The 12,380-nt window shown below is 32.9% G+C and overlaps 1 protein-coding gene across 4 annotated transcripts in view; it reads left to right on the top strand.

Annotated features, from left to right (window-relative positions):
- blo (bloated) overlaps positions 1–12,380 on the top strand; it is a 524,956-nt gene that overhangs the window by 270,033 nt on the left and 242,543 nt on the right. The window lies entirely within an intron of this gene.

Below are 12,380 nucleotides of genomic sequence, written 5' to 3' on the forward strand. Positions count from 1 at the left end.
CGGAGCTCCTGACTTAAGCAACGTGGTCTTCGTTAAGTCTTGGTGAACCATCAGCTTTTTATTCATATACTTTTGTTAGCTTTTTCGTTACAAATTTAGACAAAAGCTTGAGGGGAGAAGTTGTGAGAGTAGCAGCATACTAAATTGATAGAACTGAAACTTGAACCCTACCTGATAACAAAATACATGCTGAAATTAGGTAGGGTAAAAAGTTAAATATGGAAAAGATAAAAGTATTTGGTTGTAATGCTTATAATATAATTCCTAAAGCAAACAGGGATTCTAAGCTTGATCATCGTAGTAAAAAGCTAATTATAGTGTGTTATTCTGTTAATGGTTACATACTGTAATATAAACAGACCAACATATCTTGAAGATTACAATAATTTGTGAGTACGATTCAGAGACAAATCTACTAGCAGCTTTATCAGTAGGACATTTTCTTGATGATGTTCCTGAAACCTTCACTGAAGGAGTCAAAAACGTAGAATAAAAACCAGCAATCAGTGATAAATTTCAGCCAGTAAAAGAAAACAATATGTGAAGTTTAGTAAAATAACCAGAAAATGTAAGTTTAATAGACACAAAGTGGGTATTTCATGATAAGGAAGTACGGAAAGGTATTCAAGAAAGTCAGATTCGTAGCTCAAGGCTTCCAACAGTGTAACATTACTGAAAATGTGTATGCTTACTTTCATTGTATGTAGAGTTTGATCTTTTTGTATAACAGCTATGTATTCCTTTTACTGTATGGAGCGTTAAAAAAACCAGTATATGTATCAACTAAAAGGACTTGAAGGCAAAAATGTAATTTGTAAGTTAAGTAAATAATTGTATGGTTTAAAAATAACTCCAAAATGTTGGCACTCAGTTTTTCATAAAAGTCTAACTAATTTTGGTGTTCAACGATCTATGAAGGATTCTTGTTTTTATTATAAGGAATTTACATTTTTGAGTGTTTTAAAAATATTATCATGAGCGGATAATGTTTTAACAGTGGAGAACAATATTAATTTTATAAAAATTGAGTTAAAGAAAAATTTTTAAATGAAAATGTTAGATAATAATAGAATATTAGCATTTGCAGCTTTACAGATAAATTAAATTGGAAATAAAGTTTATATTTCATAAAAGGAATTAATTAAGAAAATCTTGCATATATTTGATATGAGTAATTATAAAATATCAGATATTTTAATGCAACCTAAACCTAATTTGTCAATTGGTATAGATAAAAACTTGGTAGGAAACTTTAAGTTACCTTATATGAATGTGAATTCGTTTAAAAAAAATTCCTCTGAAGAACATTGTTCAAAAAAGGTAACAAAAAATGTTACTTGAATCTACAGAAAATTATGTTTCGAGATTTGTTAAAGGTAGAAACAGAGATTGTATCCTCTGTTGATGCAGATTTTGCAAACAATCAAATTGAGAAAAAAAGTATTAGCGGTTTTTGGTTATGCTATGAAGCTTAACAATAATGTTAGATGTTGAGAACAAAAAAGCAAAGGGTAGTGTCACTATCTAGTTCAGAACTTGAATATATGGCATTATCTTCATGTGTTACAGAAAGTTTGTTCTTTAGTCAAACGTTAGAAGAAATTTTTAAGACTATGTATAGTAAACTTTTGTTTGAAGTTAACCAATCATGAATTAAGATCATTTTATTAGAGATCGTTAGAAAAATGAATTCATTCCTTTAAAGTATGTACTGTCTGATCAGCAATAAGCTGACAATTTTACAAAGTAATTGTCAAAAGCTAAATTCACCTGTACTTGATTCACCATAGTTGTACTTTAAAATTAAATTCATTTGACGTTGACAAAATACAAAAGGTATTTTGAGAACTATTTCCGAAGTAAAAACAAAAACTTTTTAAGCACAGCTTATTCCCAACAAAAATAAAAAATTTTATTTATGTGTTTGATGTGGCTGGTTGATTCAAACCCATATAAATATATATAAATCATACCTATTTTTATACAGTCAATTTAGATTTTCGCCATGTGATTATATCAGTCGTTAAAACATTTAATTTGGTTTTTTTCGATACTAATTACAAATATATTAATCAATTTTAATAGGCAGGTATGTCAGTCCCACGCCAATGGTCAGCACCTTTTTATGTATAATAAACTCCAAAAGTTGCGTAACCATATTAGAAAATTCATGACACCATGCAGTGCTTCAAACTGCAATGAAAGATTGCTTTCATTCAACTCAGAATAATATTTAACGGGAAAATGTCTTCAAATATATCTTCTAGATACAGGACAGGCTTGTGGGTGATAGAGTTGCCACCAAGCTTGCCTGTATTATACATTCAGTTCTTTCTAGTTTTTTGTTATGGATGGATGAGATAGTAGAATCTGTTAAAGTACCTAGCGAAAATGGATGTTTCTATTAAAAAAAAAAACGTAGAAAGTTCAGTGAATATATTTTGGGATAGTTAATAAACGAAGTTTAAAGAATTAAGGATATTAAGTATGATTTGAAGTAGACAGAAAAAATAGAATATAAATATGCTTTATTGTCACTTAAAATTGTACAATTTATGGACAAAGCTTACAAAAACTCAAAAAAAATAACAATAATAATTAAAATTTACTAAAATTAAATAAATCGTCAATATCACATAAAAAATAATAAAATATACAATCCATTACAAAGTTTAAATAAATTGCAAATTGTATAATAAAAAATTTTGAACTAGTCTAGGAATAAGTTTAAGCTGCTGTACGTATCTATCTAAACGTACTGTAATTTCTTAGTTAGGTATTCGTTAAGAAACTCTTTCACGATAATATTGTCTTTCAGATAGATAGGCTTTTGTCAATTTACGGAACTTAAGGAAAGAAGTTGTAGATTTAAGTTGCAAAGGGAGAATGGTTGTATAATTTTTTTGCTGAATATAATATAGATTTCTTTGCTAACTCAGCGGACGGGGTCGGTAAATACACATCAAAGGTTGAATTTCTGGTGGAGTAGTCATGATTATGTCTTGCTGGAAAAACATGTAGGTGTTTACGAATTAAGCAAACAGTTTCTAGAATATATAAAGAGGGAAGAGTTAAAATCGCGTGATTTTTGAAGCAATGTGTTATTCTACTGAGGCCAAAAAGATACCGTATTGCTCTTTTTTGTAATTTAAAATAACATCAGATTGGGCAGCTATACTAGAACCTTAAAAAGGAAGGCCATATCGAAGATGAGACTCGAACAAAGAAAAATATGTTATTTGGAAGACGCTAAATTGATTTCCTTTAAAACAGATCTTATTGCATAGCAGGCTGAAGCTGGTTTCTTACTTAGCAGATCGATATGAAGAGACCATTTAAGGTTGCTGTCTATAAAAATACCAAGAACTTTTACAGAATCAACGATACTGATCTTGCTGTTATTAAGAAGCAAGGGTTAAAGAGCTTCTTTATAGGATAATGCTACTGTCTTATTCACGTTAAAAGAGAGTAAATTAGAATTGGTCCAGGTTTTTATTTTAAGTAGATCATAAGTTATAATTGCATAAAGAGTTGGAATATTAGAGTGCCTCCAGGTAATAGTGGTATCATCAGCAAAAAGTAAAAGTTTTCCATCGATTTTTATGTTAGTAATGTCATTTATAAAGATAAGAAAAAGTAGAGGACCCAGTACTGAACCCTGGAACCTACTGAACTTCACATACAATGCTTTTGTGACTAAAGTCAGTATCATTTGCTCTAACTAATTGTTTCCTATTCCTCAAGTAAGATTGGAACCAATTTAAAGAAATACCTCAAATTGCGTAGAAATTTAGTTTTTTTATCAAAATGTCGTGATTTACACAATCAAAAGCTTTGGCATAGTCACAAAAAACAGTGGCAGTATAAAGATTATTGAAGACTTATAGAAAGTCTAGAAAGACTTATGAAGTTATAGAAAAGAAAAAAGAAAATGTAGTGTGACTTTTAATTTCAAATATCTCATTCAAAAGAAACTTTTTGGTTATTCTAAGGGACTTTCAGCCGACGCCGAACTGTATAAAACCACTTTAATCCTTCACGAATTGGCTCCCAAACTCATACATTAACTGGCTCCCGCCCAAACAAAAATTGTTGATACTCAACGTTTTCGTTGATACTCAACGAAAAGATCGACGGAAAAAGAGGAATTTGTAGGAAGAAATACTCATGGCTCCGAAACCTTCGTCAATGGACTGGCTTATCAGTAGATGAATTATTACATGCCGCGCAAGATCGAGAACGATATCGGCAAATTGTCATGGAAGCTACCTACGCCTAAAACTTGGGCACGGTACTCAAAGAAAAAGAAGGAAAATCCAATTTTAATTAACTGGCCATCCACCACAATAGAATCCATCGCCTACCTACCTAAATTACCAATAATTAGGCCCATGGTCACATACGCATCATTCGTATGGTGGCCAAAAACACAACAAACAACAGCTAACGCCAAGCTTCAAAAAGTGCAGCGGCTAGCTTGTCTGGGAATCACAGGGGCAATGTCAACATGTCCCACTGCAGCTCTAGAGGCGATGCTGAACCTTCCTCCCTTGCAGTTCTGCATAAGGAGGGAGGCAGTAACTACCGCCTTAAAACTGCGACAGACACAAATAATGAAACCTGGAAATCTAGTTGGCCACCTGAAAATCTTAGAAGAAATTCCATTGGATTCTAAGGACATGCCGACAGATGTTATGCCAGTCAAATTCGACTTTGAAACACCCTTTGAAGTGGTCATAAAAAACCACCAAATGGGTGAAGAAATTGAACCAAATGTGGAAGAAGGTTCACTCGTATGGTATACGGATGGATCTAAGATAGATGAAAGGGCAGGAGTGGGAGTTACTGGGCCCAATTTCAGGCTATCTAAATCTCTTGGAAACGCCCCAACTATCTTCCAGGCAGAAATACATGCTATAGACATAAGTGCCCAAGAATGTCTCAACCGAGACACCCGTAGGGCAAGAGTCCTTATTTTATCAGACAGCCAAGCCGCCTTAAAGGCTCTAAAGTCATTTACATGTGAGTCGAAGTTGGTTTGGGACTGTAAACAATCTCTCAAGAAGCTGGCGGAACGCAACAATGTAACTGTGATGTGGGTGCCAGGTCACAAGGGAATTGCAGGAAATGAGGAAGCTGACAGCCTCGCAAAAGAAGGAGCTAATACCCCATTTCAGGGTCCGGAACCCTTCTGTGGACTATCGAAAAGCCACATCAGAGAGGAACTCCGTACCTGGGAACTCAATCAACTAAGATCATATTGGTCTAACACAGCAGGACAAAGGCAAGCAAAAAGGCTCATAAAAGTGTCGCCTACTGCAACAAACCGCCTTCTCGAAATGAGTAAAAAAGATATCAAAATGGTCACTGGCCTTCTCACTGGTCACTGCCCTCTGAGATATCATCTCAAGAAGATGGGCAAATCAGATAGTGAGAACTGTCGTTTCTGTCACAATGAAAAAGAAACGGCAGAACATATACTATGCAACTGCGTATCACTGTTCTGCAAAAGACTAAAATTCCTAGGAGAGGTCAGTCTGGCGTCCTCTGACATAGGAAACAAGTCACCTAGGAAGCTAATCAACTTCATCAGAAGTATTGGCATTCTAGAGTTTAACTAGATTAAGGTATGCACAAAAGATCTCTATAGGTCGAAGTGCGGTGAGGCCGCATGGCCTTAACGACCTCACCTACCTAAATTTCCAAGAATTTTATTGGGAGCCAATTCACGGAGCCCTTTTATCGGTAGAGAGCTCATTACCTGCAACTCATGTGCACCCCTTTCCGTCCCTTGGTAAAAATGCAATCTTTCATTTTGCGTTTAAATTTTTTTAAAAATACTTAGATTTCTCAGGACTCGCAAAAAATTAATGCATTAAAAACGCATTGAACATTTTGACAGGCGACATTTTGCGCCTATGCTCTTAAACTCTTTTAGTTTATCTTGCCACTATAACTTTGATAGCTAATTTCTTAAGAAAAATAAAAAATAATAACTTTAAAATTAAGTTTATTTGAAACGTCAAATGTTAATTTTAAAGTAAAAAAAATATTAATAATTGTCTAAACAAAAATTTGACAATGTGAAAAAACCTGTGATGGTGATGTTAATGGGAATTAATCACTGTTTAGAAGAAAACTCGCTGAAAGGGAAAAACTTAAAAGTAACTATTACCTATGAATAGTATGATATTTTCTTCCTTTTTTTTTCAATTCCTTATGCCTTTTACAGAATCGGCGGTGAATGTGTGTAGCATGTGTGTCAAGTAAATCACTTGTTACTCAGTCGGCGTCATTGTCTTTACAAAGAGTCGCTTATTATATTCAAACATCGCGGCGCCTCGAGGAAGTACTGTTCCATGATCTCTAAGAAATAGAGGCAAAACTTACAAATAAAGACAGAAAATTGACAAAATATAAATAGCATACTATTGGAAATGTTAAAATTAAAATTATGTGACTTTTGTTGCAGCTTTTTCTATTAAAGCAATGAAGTTTGAAATTTGTTCTTAGGTAATAGTTTAAGTTTGGTTTGGGCTTGTATATTGTTACCACCTTGATCGTAAAAGTGTTAGAGGTAATGGATTTTTTAAAGAGCCATAACGTTGTAAATAGTCGCATAGATCTAACTGGCAACGATGTACTGGAAGGTTAAAGTTGAAACTGAAAAAAGTCAGACACATTATGGTTCCGTATGATAGACCAGTCGACGTGGTTTAAAAACAACATAGGAATTTAATTGCAAAATATAATTTAAACAATGATATATTTAATTGAAAAAGATTAAAATTGTGGTCATACATCAAACATAAGATATTATATTTGACCTTATAAATATAGGTAAACTTCTGGTTCTAAATTCTAAATCTTAATTACTAATTTGTAAAATATTTAGGCCAAAACCCCCTATGACCAGCAAATAAGCATATTACAATATTTTAATGACAATGTAAAATAAATCGAGACAGCTTGTAGGTGTCTGAGAAAATGGGGCAATTAGAGATCATTAATAGTCTAGGACTTAACTAAATTAATATTACATCCTCTAGAAATATTTATTAATAGCTATATAAATGTTTAAATTATATATGAACATTTTGTTTTTGGTAAAAATAAGTTTACTCGAGTGAATAGCAACCTAAATCGCCATCGTCTTCATCATCTGAAAATCTATCACTGTTACTGGTATCCTCTCCGAAGTTTATAATTAAGTCTAACACTCTATCCATAATATGTTCTCTTTCTATATATTCTTTTTTTTTACTTTTGTGATATAAGCGACAATGTTTTTCCAATTTTTACCAATGCCCATAGTTTTGCAATAGGATTTAGCTCCTAATAATAAGGTGGTTAACTTATAGCACTAACTCAAACGGCTTCGTTCTCTTAAGTCTTCTTATCTGGTTGGCGTTGTCTAGGAGTTTGATGGCCTCGACATTCACGTGGTTGGAGAGCCTTTGTTCATGACTATCGGCAAACTTACTTATTGTGTGGATAACCGTATCCATCTGGAGGTCTCGATGAAGATCACAGTTTCTGAAGTACCATGGAGCGTTAACGATGTTCCTTAATAATTTATTCTAATATCGTTGTTTAATTTGGATGTTACTTTCTTTTGTACATCCCCAAAGCTGTATCCCATATGTCCATATCAGTTTTTGTGCATTTTTATAATTGTAAATAATTCGATCTTAGTTGCTTTGGCTTGATGAAAAATATTTCTTTCAGAAAGCTACTTTGGCATGGGTTCTAGGATTATATTATTATTACATTATAATAAGAGACATTGTCTATAACCGGTATGCTTTTTTTGTAGTGTTAGGAATGAATTTTTCTTTTAACCATTTTAAAAAATTTTTACTATTCATTTCGTCGTGGTAAGTCTCTGCTTTTGTTTCCGATTTAAAGATGGTAAGTGCCCATTAAAACTTTTCTATTATCTACAGTTTTTCTCCATCTAAATCCTATTTACGAGTTAATTTTGCCACTAAAGTTTAACCTTTCTGCATTTATTACTTCCTTAAAAATTCTTTTTATTGTAGGTCTTCTTTTGTGGATTGCAGTGTAAGAATAAATAATTCATCGAAATATTTCCTCTTCAAACTCGTTAACAGACCCTCTGGAAAATAAAAGCTTTGTTAATAGTTTTTAGGGATGATTTAAAGCGTTCATCAGGAGATTTTTATAATTCTTGAACAATACATTTCACCTTGTAGACATAAACATAAGCTTTGACCACTCTTTCCTACAATTTCCTCATGGGGGATAGTTAGGGATTCTTATTCTTTTTATTTTTTTATAAACTAATACATCATTTGTCGACCTTCGCTATGAATAACTTTTCTGAAACTACTCATATTCCCACGCCTGTGCTATAAAGACAGAAATTAAAAATTAGTTAACAAAAAGGCTATACAACAAAATTGTAACTTGCTTTGTGGTATATTACATACAGATCAGCTGGTGTTATTATCTTTAGGGAAAATATCTCAGTTTAGCGCCGCTTATAAACATCTCTTCATGAACTACAACTTCATAAACTGGTTCCACACAACAGGATTTCAGTATTCTCTCAGCATAACAAAGTACCTCTTATTTTCAAAGAAATATGATCCACCTCAAAGTATACAACCAATTCCTGAATTACGCCGAGTTTAACAGTTTATTATTAGGAATAATTTCATTACGAAAATACTTGGAATAACCAAATATTGCAAGTCAAAGATACAAGAATATCAGTACGAAAGATGGACCAACCACGTCATCGGATCCAAAAGTTCACCATTCATCATCAATCAACCCTGTTTTGTCTATCGTTGAACATAGAAATTTATTAAATAAAATTTAATATTTGTAAGTAAACTGCCTGATGTACGTGAACTTTTATCGATAATTATTATAATAGCTGCAGGGTTTGATGGAGCTGATTTATTTCATAAAAAGAACTTTCTGAGTCTATTTTATGTGTTATTTTTGTAATCTTTTAAAAACTTCTTTTGTTCTAATTGTAGTTTTTTAGCAAATGTATGCTTTTATGTGTCTTTAGTTTATCAAAATCTCTTTCTGTCGTTTTATATGCCTTAATATATTGGAATTCGCTAAAGGATTTCTACTCAACAAAGATGTATGCTGTGATATGAGAAAAGTAATTATGAGGATTTTTATATGTATTAGAAAGATTATAATTAATATTAAATAGTAATCGTATAATAGTTTGTAACGTGAACTTGAAATGTCTTCTTTTTCTTCTTCCTCTTTATAAGCAATTCTGCTTATTGATTGGCGGTTTAATACCTCTATGGAAGGTTGTCCTTATCTCCTGCTTTTTTGACGACACGGGTCTACTCCATTCTGCTTATGTAGTTATTTTTTCATTTTTTTCTTTTTTGTGTCATATGTAGCGTACAGTGTTGTTACACTGTACGTTACATTTACACTACTTTCATCTCTGCAGTTTCCAATGGCCTTTTCGTTGTAGCTGTGTCGGGCCTTGTTTCTGAGGCATATGACATTATTGGTCTTACACTGGCTTTATAAATTCTTGACTTCATCTCAGTGTTAATGTGTCTGTTTCGCCATATAGTGTTATTAAGGCATCCTGCCAGTCTATTTGCTTTTTGTACTTGATCGCCCACTTCTTTGTCCAGGTCTCCATAGCTAGACAGTGTAATTCCCAGGTATTTTATTTCCATTATTTGTTCAATACTGATGCCATCAATTTCTATTTTACATCTGATTGGTTCTTTGCTGACTACAATTGTTTTAGTTTTCTGAGATGAGATTGCCGTATTAAATTCTCTTGCTCTTATGTTAAATCGGTGGACCAGTCTCTGCAGACTATCTTTGTCTTGAGCTATCAATATTGCGACGTCTGCGTAACAGAGTATTTTTATTTCTTTGTTTCCAATTCTGTATCCTCTTTCTTTGTTAACGCTTTTGATGATTTCATCCATGATCAAATTGAAGAGCATGGGGCTCAATGAATCTCCTTGTCTTATTCTGCTGCCTATTTCTATGGGTTCTGTAAGTTGTCCATGTAAAATTTTAGTTGTAAGTTTTAGCGTAGTCTTTAACAAATATATACCTCTATAGTTTTCTGGCTGTTTTTATCTCCTTTTTTTATTAGTAGAATTAGTTCGCTTGTTCTAAATTCATACTCTATTTTATTGTGTTTTATAATTTTATTAATTAATGTTGTTAATTGTTCTGTCATTGTTGCTCCACTATATTTTAGTAATTCGTTTGGTATCTTGTCTTTACCTGCTGTTTCTCTGTTCCTTAGGTTTTCAAGTATTTTCCGAACTTCCTGTACATTTATATTAAGTTCTTCATTTGTGATAATTTCTGGTGTTTCTGGTTCTAGCGTCGTTTGTTTTTTTTTTCTGCATAGAGCTTTTTTAGGTAGTCAATCCACGTATCCTTTTCTATGTGTTTTGATTCTATTAGTTTCTTTACCTCCGTTCTTTGACCTCTTATGAAGCGCCAAATTTCCTTTTGTAGACCATAAAAATCATGTTCCATTTCTTTCGAAAAGCGTTCCCGGTGATCAGTTTTTATTTTTCTTGCAAGTGCACGTGTTTCGTTTCTAATTGTCTTGTAATTATGGTATGCCTCTTGGTGTTTTGGTTGACATGTATTTCAGGTAAGCTTTTATCATTTCTTTACATTTTTACTTCATTTATGTACAAAACCATGGAGTTCTTCGCCTTGGGAGCCATTTATTTTTATTTATATTTCTGTCGCAAAGAACTTTCTTGGACATTAGACTTAATTTTTGCCTAGGTTTCTTCGACTCTATCACTTTCTGTGATATATGTGTTTCTGCTTTTTTCGGTTATTCTTTTTTCGAATAGGTATCTTGTGGAGTCATCCTGTAAGCTTTCGACTTTTATCTTTGTGGTATATTCTGGTGTTTTGTTGTCAGATATATATGTGTTTTCATTTGGATTTTGCACAATTCCAATTCATGTTAGCTTCCTATTTCTGCGGATGTTAGTGCTCTTACATCCAAGATTTGAGAAGGCTGTAAATCACTATTCGACAGAATATAGTCTATCATAGATTTTTGTCCTCTACTGTTTTCAAAAGTGTATTTATATTGGTCTTTGCAGGGGAAAAATGTATTATTAATACGTATCTCGTTTATGCTGCAGAGGTTTGTCAGAAGGTCTCCGTTTTCATTTCTGATATTTTCATTACATTGCTGTTTTATTCCTTGAACTATATAATTGCCAACACGGGCGTTAAAATTATCCATTATGATTATATATTCATCATTTGGGGTCTCGTTTATTACAGTCTGAAGGTGTACGTAGAAGCTTTCCCTTGTGGTAGTATCTCTGTTGTTTTCTGGTGCATAGATTGCTATCACATTCAAATCCAGTTTAACATCCAGTTTAATTTTTACACTTACTATTCTTTTAGAGGTATATTTACATTCTTGCCTCTGGTTTCTTTCGCAACACCACTGTTAATCATCAGATAGTCATCGAGCATAATTTGCCCCTTTCCTTTTTTCTTCGTCTTTTGTAGTCCACATTTGTATATTTTTTTCTCCAAGCTCTTTTGTAATTTCCTGCTCTCTTGTGTGTAGAGACTTTACGTTCCAAGTACTGATGCAAAGTATATTTTTCGTTTTCCATGAATTCGTTGTTCTCTTTCTTTCGTTAGTCATCGTAATAAAATCATTCCTGTTCGGAGGCATAATCCTGTTTCTATGAGCTGTTTGGTTTTAAAGTCTATCAGTGGGGTGGTAACCTGGCTGTAGACCTTCCACCTTTATCCGGGATTGGGACCGGCAACAGTTCTGTCGAGCTTATCGATCCACCCAACAAAACTGCAGGCGGAGTTAAAATGTAAAAACTTGAAATGTGAAGTGTACTAATTTTTAAAACACAAAATGCTAAGCTAGCTACTGCTGCTGTATGATTACAAGAATACACTTTTATATTTAATTAAACAACTGGAATATACTGGGACGCCGCTTAACATTGAAAACACTAATTTATTTATAACTAATTAAAATATTTTAGTCATGTTTATTGCTATAAAATATATTTTACATATTATTAAAAATAATTAATGATTCAAAACGTTACAACAATATTGTATTTTTCGTGAGAAATACTAACGAGCAATATCATTATTACCATTGCAGTTATTCATAGAGGAAGCGACCCTGATCGTGGAACGCTTCGTCTGAATAGAAATATGAGTGATATGCGTTTTTTTTTGTAGCACGCGTTCGGTTTTTTTCACCTACTTGAATATACCGTAGATTCATCTGAATTGATAAAGTATACAATTGATTGTGTGATTGATCGCATATGACACTTAACAGTGCCACTCTAGCATGATGTCTATTATGTTCAGTTTCTCTG

The sequence above is a fragment of the Diabrotica undecimpunctata genome, chromosome 6 (genome assembly GCF_040954645.1).
Source record: "Diabrotica undecimpunctata isolate CICGRU chromosome 6, icDiaUnde3, whole genome shotgun sequence".
Taxonomy (NCBI): Eukaryota; Metazoa; Arthropoda; class Insecta; order Coleoptera; family Chrysomelidae; genus Diabrotica; species Diabrotica undecimpunctata.